The sequence below is a fragment of the Terrapene carolina genome, unplaced genomic scaffold (assembly GCF_002925995.2).
Source record: "Terrapene carolina triunguis isolate 2854851 unplaced genomic scaffold, T_m_triunguis-2.0 Scaffold210, whole genome shotgun sequence".
Taxonomy (NCBI): domain Eukaryota; kingdom Metazoa; phylum Chordata; order Testudines; family Emydidae; genus Terrapene; species Terrapene triunguis.
In genome coordinates this window covers 37,635,571-37,644,864 of record NW_020664561.1, presented here as the reverse complement: position 1 = coordinate 37,644,864, position 9,294 = coordinate 37,635,571, and the positions used below count along the sequence as shown (strand labels likewise).

General features: G+C 44.9%; 1 protein-coding gene across 1 annotated transcript in view; it reads left to right on the top strand.

Annotated features, from left to right (window-relative positions):
- The first annotated feature begins 2,078 nt into the window (after positions 1-2,078).
- Positions 2,079-9,294, top strand: part of LOC113407223 (volume-regulated anion channel subunit LRRC8D) — a 95,488-nt gene continuing 88,272 nt past the window's right edge. Inside the window, exon 1 of the mRNA XM_026655446.2 lies at positions 2,079-2,143. The gene's annotated coding sequence lies outside the window, so the exon portion shown is untranslated. The remainder of the gene's footprint in view (positions 2,144-9,294) is intronic.

The window sequence follows — 9,294 nt, the reverse complement described above, 5'->3', positions numbered from 1 at the left end:
TGGACTAACTTCTGTGTTTTTGTCTTTTATCATTTTCCTATGTGAGCTCATTCCAGACCCGAGTGAGTGAGTGTCTCGTTTCATCCACAGTTGTTGGGGGCATTTAGTGCACTGGATAATGTACACCACATCCCTGATGGGTGAACACTTTTCGCATGCAATCACTCTATCTCTGACCTATAAATCCTCATCCTTAAAGGAAACCCACACCACACCTTCAAAAGATGAGCCTGGGATCTTAAATTCATAACCTTGCTAGACACTAAAAATCATGGTCCTAATAAAGACACTAGATTTATGGCTTATTACAACAATCTGTAACTCATTAACCCCTCTTTATGTCCTATGACTACACGGGAGTTAATGGGCCACTTTACCTTGAATAGTCCCTTAGATATGGACTAACTGCGGGCATCTGTAACTTTCACTCTATGCATCTGAAGAAGTGAGGTTTTTACCCACGAAAGCTTATGCCCAAATAAATCTGTTAGTCTTTAAGGTGCCACCAGACTGCTTGTTGTTTTTGTATTTAGCTGTGACCCTCTGAGGGCTTGTCTACACTGCAAAGTTGTTGACAAAACTTTTGGCTTTCACAGGTACTTAAAAAAGTCCCGTGTCCCCCCCAAGACAAAAGTTTTGCCCACGCACACCTGCTGCCAAAGTTAAAGCTGCTTGCGGGGCTGGAGTATTTTGTCGGCAAAAGTGCCGACAAAGTACCAAAAACGAGCGTTTACAGACACGGACTTTTAGCGACAAGGCTATATCGACAAAGCTTTGTCGCTAATAGCTGCGAGGTGCAGAGAAGCCCTGAGTATCTTTCCCAGACCTGAGGAAGAGCTCCATGAAGTTCAAATGCTTGTCTCACTCCCACAATGGAAACTAATCCATTAACAGATATTACCTAACCCACCTTGTCTCGCCACAATCTGAATAGGGAGTTTAAATTGCCTTCAGCTGCCTCTTTATACGGAAGGAACCTTAAAGTTCTAAATGTGTTAAAGGTAAAGATATGATTGACTTATAGAAAGAACATTAAAAGAGCTCATAAGAATTATAGGCCTCCATCCTGCAAACATTTATGAACATATTTAATTTTAGGCATGTGAGTCAATGATATTGTTTTCAGTGGGACTATTCATGTGCCCAGAGTTAACCTGCAGGACCTGGGACAGAGTTCTCAGAGCACTGAGATTCTTGCCATGTTCTTATAATAAAACTATAATGAATGGGGGGGGGAGGGTACACATATTCCACTGCCTGTGTAGAGTCCAAAGTGCTTGGCTGTGTGTCCTATGCCCCATATGGCTAAAAAACATTCTCCTGTAGCGAAAGCTCTGCCTGTGGTTTTGGAACAGAGGATCTGAAATCCATCCTGTGTATTGCCAGTCAGCCCCACGTGGCCAAGGTGTTTAGCACAGTGACATTTACGAAGTCCTGAGTGTCCATGGAGTTGTTTAGCACTAAGACTTTGCCCTTCCCTTTGGGGTGCTCAACGGTACCCCTCACAGTCCCTCTGTCGCTGTTCTCCCTGTGTCAGAGACAGCCAACGAGACACGGCGGCATTAGGTAACTTGCCCAAAGTCCCAGTGCCCCGCACCGTGGGGAAGCTGGGCTCGGAAGGGGGCCCTGGAACTTGGGCCGGGCTCTCGGGGCGCGGTGAGGCTGGAGCAGCAGCAGCTGTGGCGATCCTGCAAGCAGCGGACCTAGAAGCAGGCGAAAAACACCCCGGGGGGGGCAACCTATTGCTCTCTCTTCCCTGCACCGCCCCGGGTCCTGCAGCGGGGCCCCGAGCAGCCCGGCAGCGAGGGAGGGTCGCACGCACCTGCAGCGAGCGGCTCCGGAGCACCTGAGCCCTGGCAGCGCAGGGGCGCGGCGCAGCGGGGAGGGGACTGGCGATCACATGGGCGCTGCCGCGGGGGCCATTGGCTGCGCTCTCGGCCGCGGTTGGCTGGTGCCCCCGCTGCCGGGCCGGAGCTGCTCAGCGCGTCTCCGAGCGGAGCCATGTGCCGCTGCGTGGCGTGTGGCTGGGCGGCGCGGGCTGCAGGGCGCTGCTAGCCGCCGGGAGCCCCCGCCCCCATGGCCGCCCCGCCGGAGTGATTCGCCGTGCGGCTGCGCCCACCTGCCTGCCGCGCCCTCCGCCCAGGTTTGTTACTGCAGCCCCGGGGGGCTCCGGGGGCAGGGAGCTGCAGCCGGGGTGGTGCGGGCAGTGGAGGTCCCCAGGCAGGGAGGCTGCTGCAGCCTGGTGGTGGGGGGAGCGGTGCTAGCAGGGACCCCCCCGCCGTGGAGCTTCTCGGGGTTCGGGGGGGAATCCGGCTGCTTGGGGGAGCGTCCCGGTTCCCGGACAGCGGCGCTGCTCCTCGCCTTCCTCCTTCCCTGCTTCGCCCCTCCCGCTGCGTCTGCACGTGCATCGGTCTTACCCGGCCGCTGTAGCTCCGCTAAGGTGAAACCCAGCCCAGTGGCTCTTCCTTATGCAACAAGTTACAGGAAATGCTAAGAATAAAAATGATGTCGATGTCTCCCAGTGAGGAATCATGTCTACTCTGACTGACAGGGCAGCCCCAGAGGCTGGCCGGGGACTTAAGGACAGAGCCCATATCCGGTTGCCAGATCAATACCACTGCAGGAAAACTGAACATCTCTTGCCACCCTGGTGTTTTCAGATAATTGCAAAAGTCCATATTTATGTTGGCTGGGAAACCCTTTTAGATAAGGAGAGCTTAGAATTCATCCAGTACTAGCAAAGTGAACTGAAGCCGGCAGGAATAGTATCCCTAGATTAATAGTTATAAATACCCACCCTCATAAAAGTAGCTCTGCCTTCCCGTGGCAACAGGGGCATCCATAAACACTTGGAATACTGGCTAGTAGAAACCGAAAGGGTAACTAGTTTTGCAGTTGACAGGAAGAATATTATAGTTCATCCAGAGATATTTTCCTTTTTAAAATCTCTGTTTATTATTTTTACTCTGTGAGTGTGTGTGTGTGCACACATGCATGGAGCATTGCATGCCAGAGTATGATACTGGAGCAAGCCTTGGGTATGTACGTTTACTCCAGCTAAAAAGTCAGTCTCTTTCTGGACCCTCTCTTTCACCATATTGCATTATGAAATCAGCGTGCAACCATTGATTATTTGTGGTTTTTGTATGGTGTCAAATATTTTCTTGATGTTGCACTAGGCACAGATAAAGGGCCTTAACCTATGTAATGTTTGCTACGTAAATTTATTATAACATTTCCTACATCAGCACAAACTTTTGGTCAATGAACCATCTTTATTCCACTGCTTTTTACGTATCCTTGCTGTAAATGGCAGTACAATAACACTTCTCTAGTGTCTGTTGTATGGGAATCTCAGAGCATTTTCTATTCATCCTTGAAACCCCTCTCCAAGTTAAAGAAGTTTTATTATCCCTGTCCTACCGATGTGAGAAATGAAGTATAAGGTCACACAGTAAGCCTATGACAGAGCCAGTAATTGACTCTTCAGTCTCTAGGTGATTGACCTATCGCTTGATAAAACCAAGTCTCAGGAATGCTTTTTATAATGGTGCTGAAAATGTTTTTTCCCTGTCTATAGCAGCAGCTAAATTATCTTCAGCACTGGTTTGTGGTACATGTTGCTGATCATTGTTGTCAATGGTGGTGTTCTCTCTCTCTCTCAAAATATAGTTAGGGAAGGCTTAATTTCTATGCCATACAAACAGGATTATGACCATCAGCTCTGGTAGCATTAAAGATAGAAAAGAAATTATCTATGAAGCCACGATAAGCAACTGCTAAGTGGACAGGGGACGTTGCGCTTCTAAAAAGTAAAATCTGATGGGATGCTACCGAGGTCCTGGTCCCCCGGTGTAACCTATCAAATACATTTTAGCCCTCTTTACTTCACAAGCTAAAGGTGCCCTAGTTTCAAATCTGTTAACTGTATTTCTGCTTTTCCAGTGGGTCTACATTCATTTTCTTCATGACTAAATTAAGGGCTTCAACAATGAACAGCAATTCATGTTACATTATTTATTCACCATTGATCTTGGATCAGTACACCAAGCTTCACTCTGAGGCCAGCAGTGAGGTGCTGTGAATTAAATCCATTCTCAGGGATTTATAACTTGGCTGTAAACCTTGTATTGTCTGATTAAACTTGACTTACAAGGTCTTGGCCTGAGAGTAAGTTATTTTGATGATTTTTATGTGCCTTTGTGATGTCTATCAATTCTTCAGCAGAGTCCACTGTACAGAAAATTAAAGTGTTAATATTAAAATAATACAGTATTTGTCCTAGATCTTGGACATATTGTGAATAGCCATTTTCCACATGGCATGTAACAAACAAGGAATGTCTAAACAGATACTCTTCTCTGCTGTCAAGATTGCTTTGATAAGGAGACAAAGATTACATTGACTATACAAGGTGGGATGGAGGATGGCACAGTATAAAACAAATTTGTAATCTCCAGAACATGATGCTGTGTATATGATGGGAGTTCTAAAATCCATTTAGAAGTGGGACAACTGTCTGTGTAATGTTTACAAACCCAGAGGAGGTGTAGTAAAGCAACAACACTAATAATAACATAGGGAAACTTTGCATGCTGCTACCACATGAAGGTAATATTGATAGGAACAAGCCTGTTCTTGTGATGACCATGTTAAGAGCTGGGTAAGTTAAAGCAGTCAGACACACACACACAAAAATTAAATATCAAACATAGCACTACTATAACTCATTGGAACGTGCAAAATCTGTTTCCTCCATGGTATTCCATTGTTTAGCCTTGCTAAACATTTTACTTCTGTGTGACACATGCAGCTTTGCTGGAGGCACCAGCTTTACTGAGAGCACATCCAGCTCACTTTCCTCTGACTTCAGAAAAGTGTTTTTCTTTCCTCTCGAAGTAGGTAACAACCAGGAGATATGCCAATTATACATCTTCTTTCTGGGCATCTTTCCTAATTCCATTTCTGGTGAGTCACAAAAAACTAATGGTATTGTGGGAAGTGCTTCCAAATGCAGGAGATTAAGAAATGGAATGCATGGCAGCAGTCGGAGAAAACTAGCCAGAGCTGGCGCTAGGCATAAGTAGACTAAGCAATTGCTTAGGGCCCCAAGCAGCAAGCCCCCCACACATTATTAGTATGTGGGGGGGGGGGGGATTCCTGTTTAGTGCCCCCGCTGGGCCAGCACTGGCTCTGAAACTAGACATGTGTTCTGTGGTCAGAAGCACTTGTAAGCATGAATAAATGTGATAGGTGTTGCTTTAATCCAATAGTGTGATTGTCCTGAAAATTCTCAGCTGAAGTTTGTTCTCTCTCTACCCCCATTCCTCAAAGCCTTTTCATTGGTTCCCTGCTCTGTATTATGGTGCTGATTCAAAGCCTACTCTGAATTTAGTGGGAGTTGACTTCAGAGGGCTTTGGATCAGGCCCTGTGTGACACTGGTTCTTCCCCCTTTCCTGATCCCATCTGTTGCTGTGTCATTTCCTCCTCTTGCAGTCTGGCAGTGGGTGGGTGGATGACCAAGAATCCTGAGTCAGTGCCTCATCCCAGTGGCTGCAAATGGTCCCTCTTCCTGTTGCTGTACCTCTCTCACCCACAGTGGAATTGGCTAGTCTTAATCCAAGGGACGCTGGCTAATCTCTAAGGATTAGACAATGTTTTGAGGATTAAAGTTCTTAATTAGAGCCTAGTGCTGGAGACAGACATCTTGCTGAAATGTGGCATACTTTGTGATGGAAGCAGTGTGGGAGCTCAGAGAGAAAAACTCTAAACCAGTTTCCAAGATACATACTAACAAAAGGGAACACCTGATTATTAAATCAAAACATTTCTTTTGTAAAATACAAAGAATATAAGGTTTTCTTCTGCCCGTTAAAGAGATATTTGACAATTAAAAATGATTTTTAAGTTCCTTGTCTTCTTGTAGTTGCTTCTTGTTTTCACGTAGTTTTACAAACAATTTGTAGCATTACTAATAATGTACTTGAGTAGTAATATTTTTTTTTAAATAAGCTTTTCGCATCTTAGGCTGTTTGTTTGTATTTCTTTCAACTGTGAAACTAGACTACTCAGTTATGTTTTTGTTTCTATTCAGTTCCATTTCCCTGATTCTGCTATATACCACAATGCCAAAGATTGCAGGGGGAGGCTTGCATCAAAACAATTTTTTTCCCCACTGAAGTGTTTAGAAAATACAAAAACACAACCCACCCCCCCAAAAGTCTTGGTTTCTATTAAGACTTGTAAACTCTTTTATAAATTTTAAACTATGTGAAAGTGTTTCTTTGGCAAAGCAGACTAAAAATTGGGTTACATGTTTTGGACCCAATCCTGCAAAAACGTTTGGAGGTACGTAATTTTTCACACATGTAGTCTCATGGGTCTGCTTCCCTGTAAAAGTCTTTGGCATCATAGTCTTAGGACTGGATCTGCAAAAATTTACTATTGGCCATACTGGTTGGCTTCCACAGGCTCATGTTTTTAGTGAGTGTTTGCAGGAGTGGGCCTTTAAATCATGTTTAAACACTGGACTGACATTTTCTAGCAACATAGGGGCCTCCAGCACTAGGCTCAGAAAAGCCAATTGTAATTAGTTGTTTTAAATAAATATATCACAGTTTATTCATGGTGACAAGTGCTTCTTACCTTGAGAAAGATGGGTGAGTGAGGTAACACCTATTATTTGACCAACTTCTACCTTGAGAACATTTTGGGTCCTGTTTTTCAACGGTGCAACTCCTTTGACTCTATCAGAATTACACCGGGGATAGATTTGGCTCAGAATCTCTTGGGCTGAGTAAAATGGGTGCAGTTTTCTCTTCTCCACTTAGCAAGAATAGGCACTGATTGCCAAACAAAACTTTTTCAGAAACTCCATACAAATTTACAAAAGAACAAAGCCAGCATTCTCCACTTTCAACTAGCTGAGAATCATCTTGTTGGTTTTTGACCTGTTCAAAAGCAAAGTGCGTCACAAGTCAGGTTGGCACTTTGTAACACAGTCAATAAGTCACACTCATTTCCACATGGTTAATTTTAACAGTCTATTCTTTCATGAAAGAAATCAAAGCTCTTTTGCAATATCTCTGTATTCTTTGTATTCTTCCAGTCCTGCAAACTGATTTCCCATCTCCTTCCTGAAACAGAGAAGACTGTTTTATAGGACCCTGATTTAGCACCTCCAGAAATGCCCTGGAGCCTAAAAATATATTTCTTCTGTGGGAGTAGATTTGTCTTTTGGAATCTAGCAAGCAAAGTATCTATTTCATTCATCTTTAAGGAAGAAAAGCAGTGGTATTAAAGTGGTATCACTGCATCAAGCACCTGCTTGTTGCCACTTGTACAAAGAGAAATAGTTTCATTTTTGTCCTTTTCATCTTATCTGCGTGAATGAAGCTATGAAAATATTGTGCTGATACATTCTTTAACGCTGTTACTGTCTACAACTTTCTCTTTCTGCTTGTGTTCCCCTCTTAGCCACCAAAGTGATGTTCCATGTAAGGGGACAATTTGTGCTACTCCACTTTTAAGGAATAACTGTGGTACAAAGCACTTCCACACTAGACGAGGATGGCAAAAATTTGCCACCCCCGTCTTGAACAAAATGCTCTTTTTGGAAGCAATATTAGAGAGGGGAATGAGGAAATTTAGCAGGCTGAATGCAGTAGGGCAACTAGCAATAGGAAAGGTGAGCAGAGCACACACATGGTTCTGCGTAGTCCAGCATTTTGTATTAAAGATGACCTACGGAAGAGTGAGACAGTTGAGCCTGTGACCTCTTTTACTGCTCGAAAAGTGTAAGGCTGTTTTGTTTTGTTTTTTCCATATTAGAAATATCAGGTCTGGTCATTTCTTGTTTTGTTGGGGGACTTTTTGGAGGACCAGAGAAGTGAAGTGGGAGCTTTCTCAGCCCTCAGTTGAGGAGGAGGAGGTGTTTCATACTTTAACAAAGAGCTTCTCTTCCACCTGTTTTTTTCTGACATTTGAATTAAAAAGGGTAAACAAAACCCCAATAAACAAGAGTTTGAAACAATCTGGAAAAAAACCTGTTTCCATCTCAATTGCTCAGGTTTTGCTGTCTTCATGTTATCTTCTCAAGACTAGTGAGACCTAGACTTCCGATGTAGAGAAAGAAGTAAAGTTAAAACCTTAGGCCAGGGGTCGGCAACCTACGGCTCGCGAGCCGATTTTGAGTGGCACGCTGCCTGCCTGGTGAGAGGAGGAGGGGCCGGAATGCACCAAGCTGGGGGAAGAAGCGGGGGAAGAGGGAAGCTTGGCTGCCGCAGGACCAAACTTCTGCCTCCTGCCCCCGCAGGGGAGAGCGGTCGGGGGGGGGGTCCCAGCCGGCGATGGCCCTTGCGAGGGGGAGGGGGAAGAGCGGCAGTGTGCTCGGTGCTCCGTAGAGCAGGCAGAGAGAGGTAGGGACGGGCCTTGGGGAAGGGGGTGTGTCAAGGCTGGATCCCCACTTTGAACTTTAGGGTTCAAATGTAGGGGCCTGCATGAAAACTTCTAAGCTTATCTACCAGCTTAGCTTTGGTCCGCTGCCACCATCACAAGAATTCCCTCCCTGGGAAGCCTTGAGAAACCTTTCACCAATTCCCTGGTGAACACAGATCTAAACCCCCTTGGATCTTAAAACAAGGAGAAATTAACCATCCCCCCTCCTTCCTCCCACCCTCCTTTCACCAACTCCTGGTGAATACAGATCCAAACCCCCTTGGATCTTAAAACAAGGAGAAATCAATCTGGTTCTTAAAAAAGAAGGCTTTTAATTAAAGAAAAAGGTAAAAATCATCTCTGTAAAATCAGTATGGAAAATACTTTACAGGGTAATCAAACTTAAAGAGCTCAGAGGACCCCCCTCTGTCTTAGGTTCAAAGTACAGCAAACAAAGATACACACTCTGGTAAAAAGGTACATTTACAAGTTGAGAAAACAAAGTAAATCTAAGACGCCTTGCTGTCTTTTTACTTACTAGTTTGAAATAGGAGAGACTTGTTTAGAAAGATGGGGAGAACCTGGATTGATGTCTGGTCCCTCTCAGTCCCAAGAGCGAACCACCCCTTAAAACAAAGAGCACACACAAAAGCCTTTCCCCCCCCCAAGATTTGAAAGTATCTTGTCTCCTTATTGGTCCTTGGGTCAGGTGTCAGCCAGGTTACCCGAGCTTCTTAACCCTTTACAGGTAAAAGGATTTGGAGTCTCTGTACACAGAGAGCTGTTACCCTTCCCTTCATAGTTATGACAGAGCCATTGATGAAAATGCTTCCCATCAACTATTCCCCTGCAGCAAC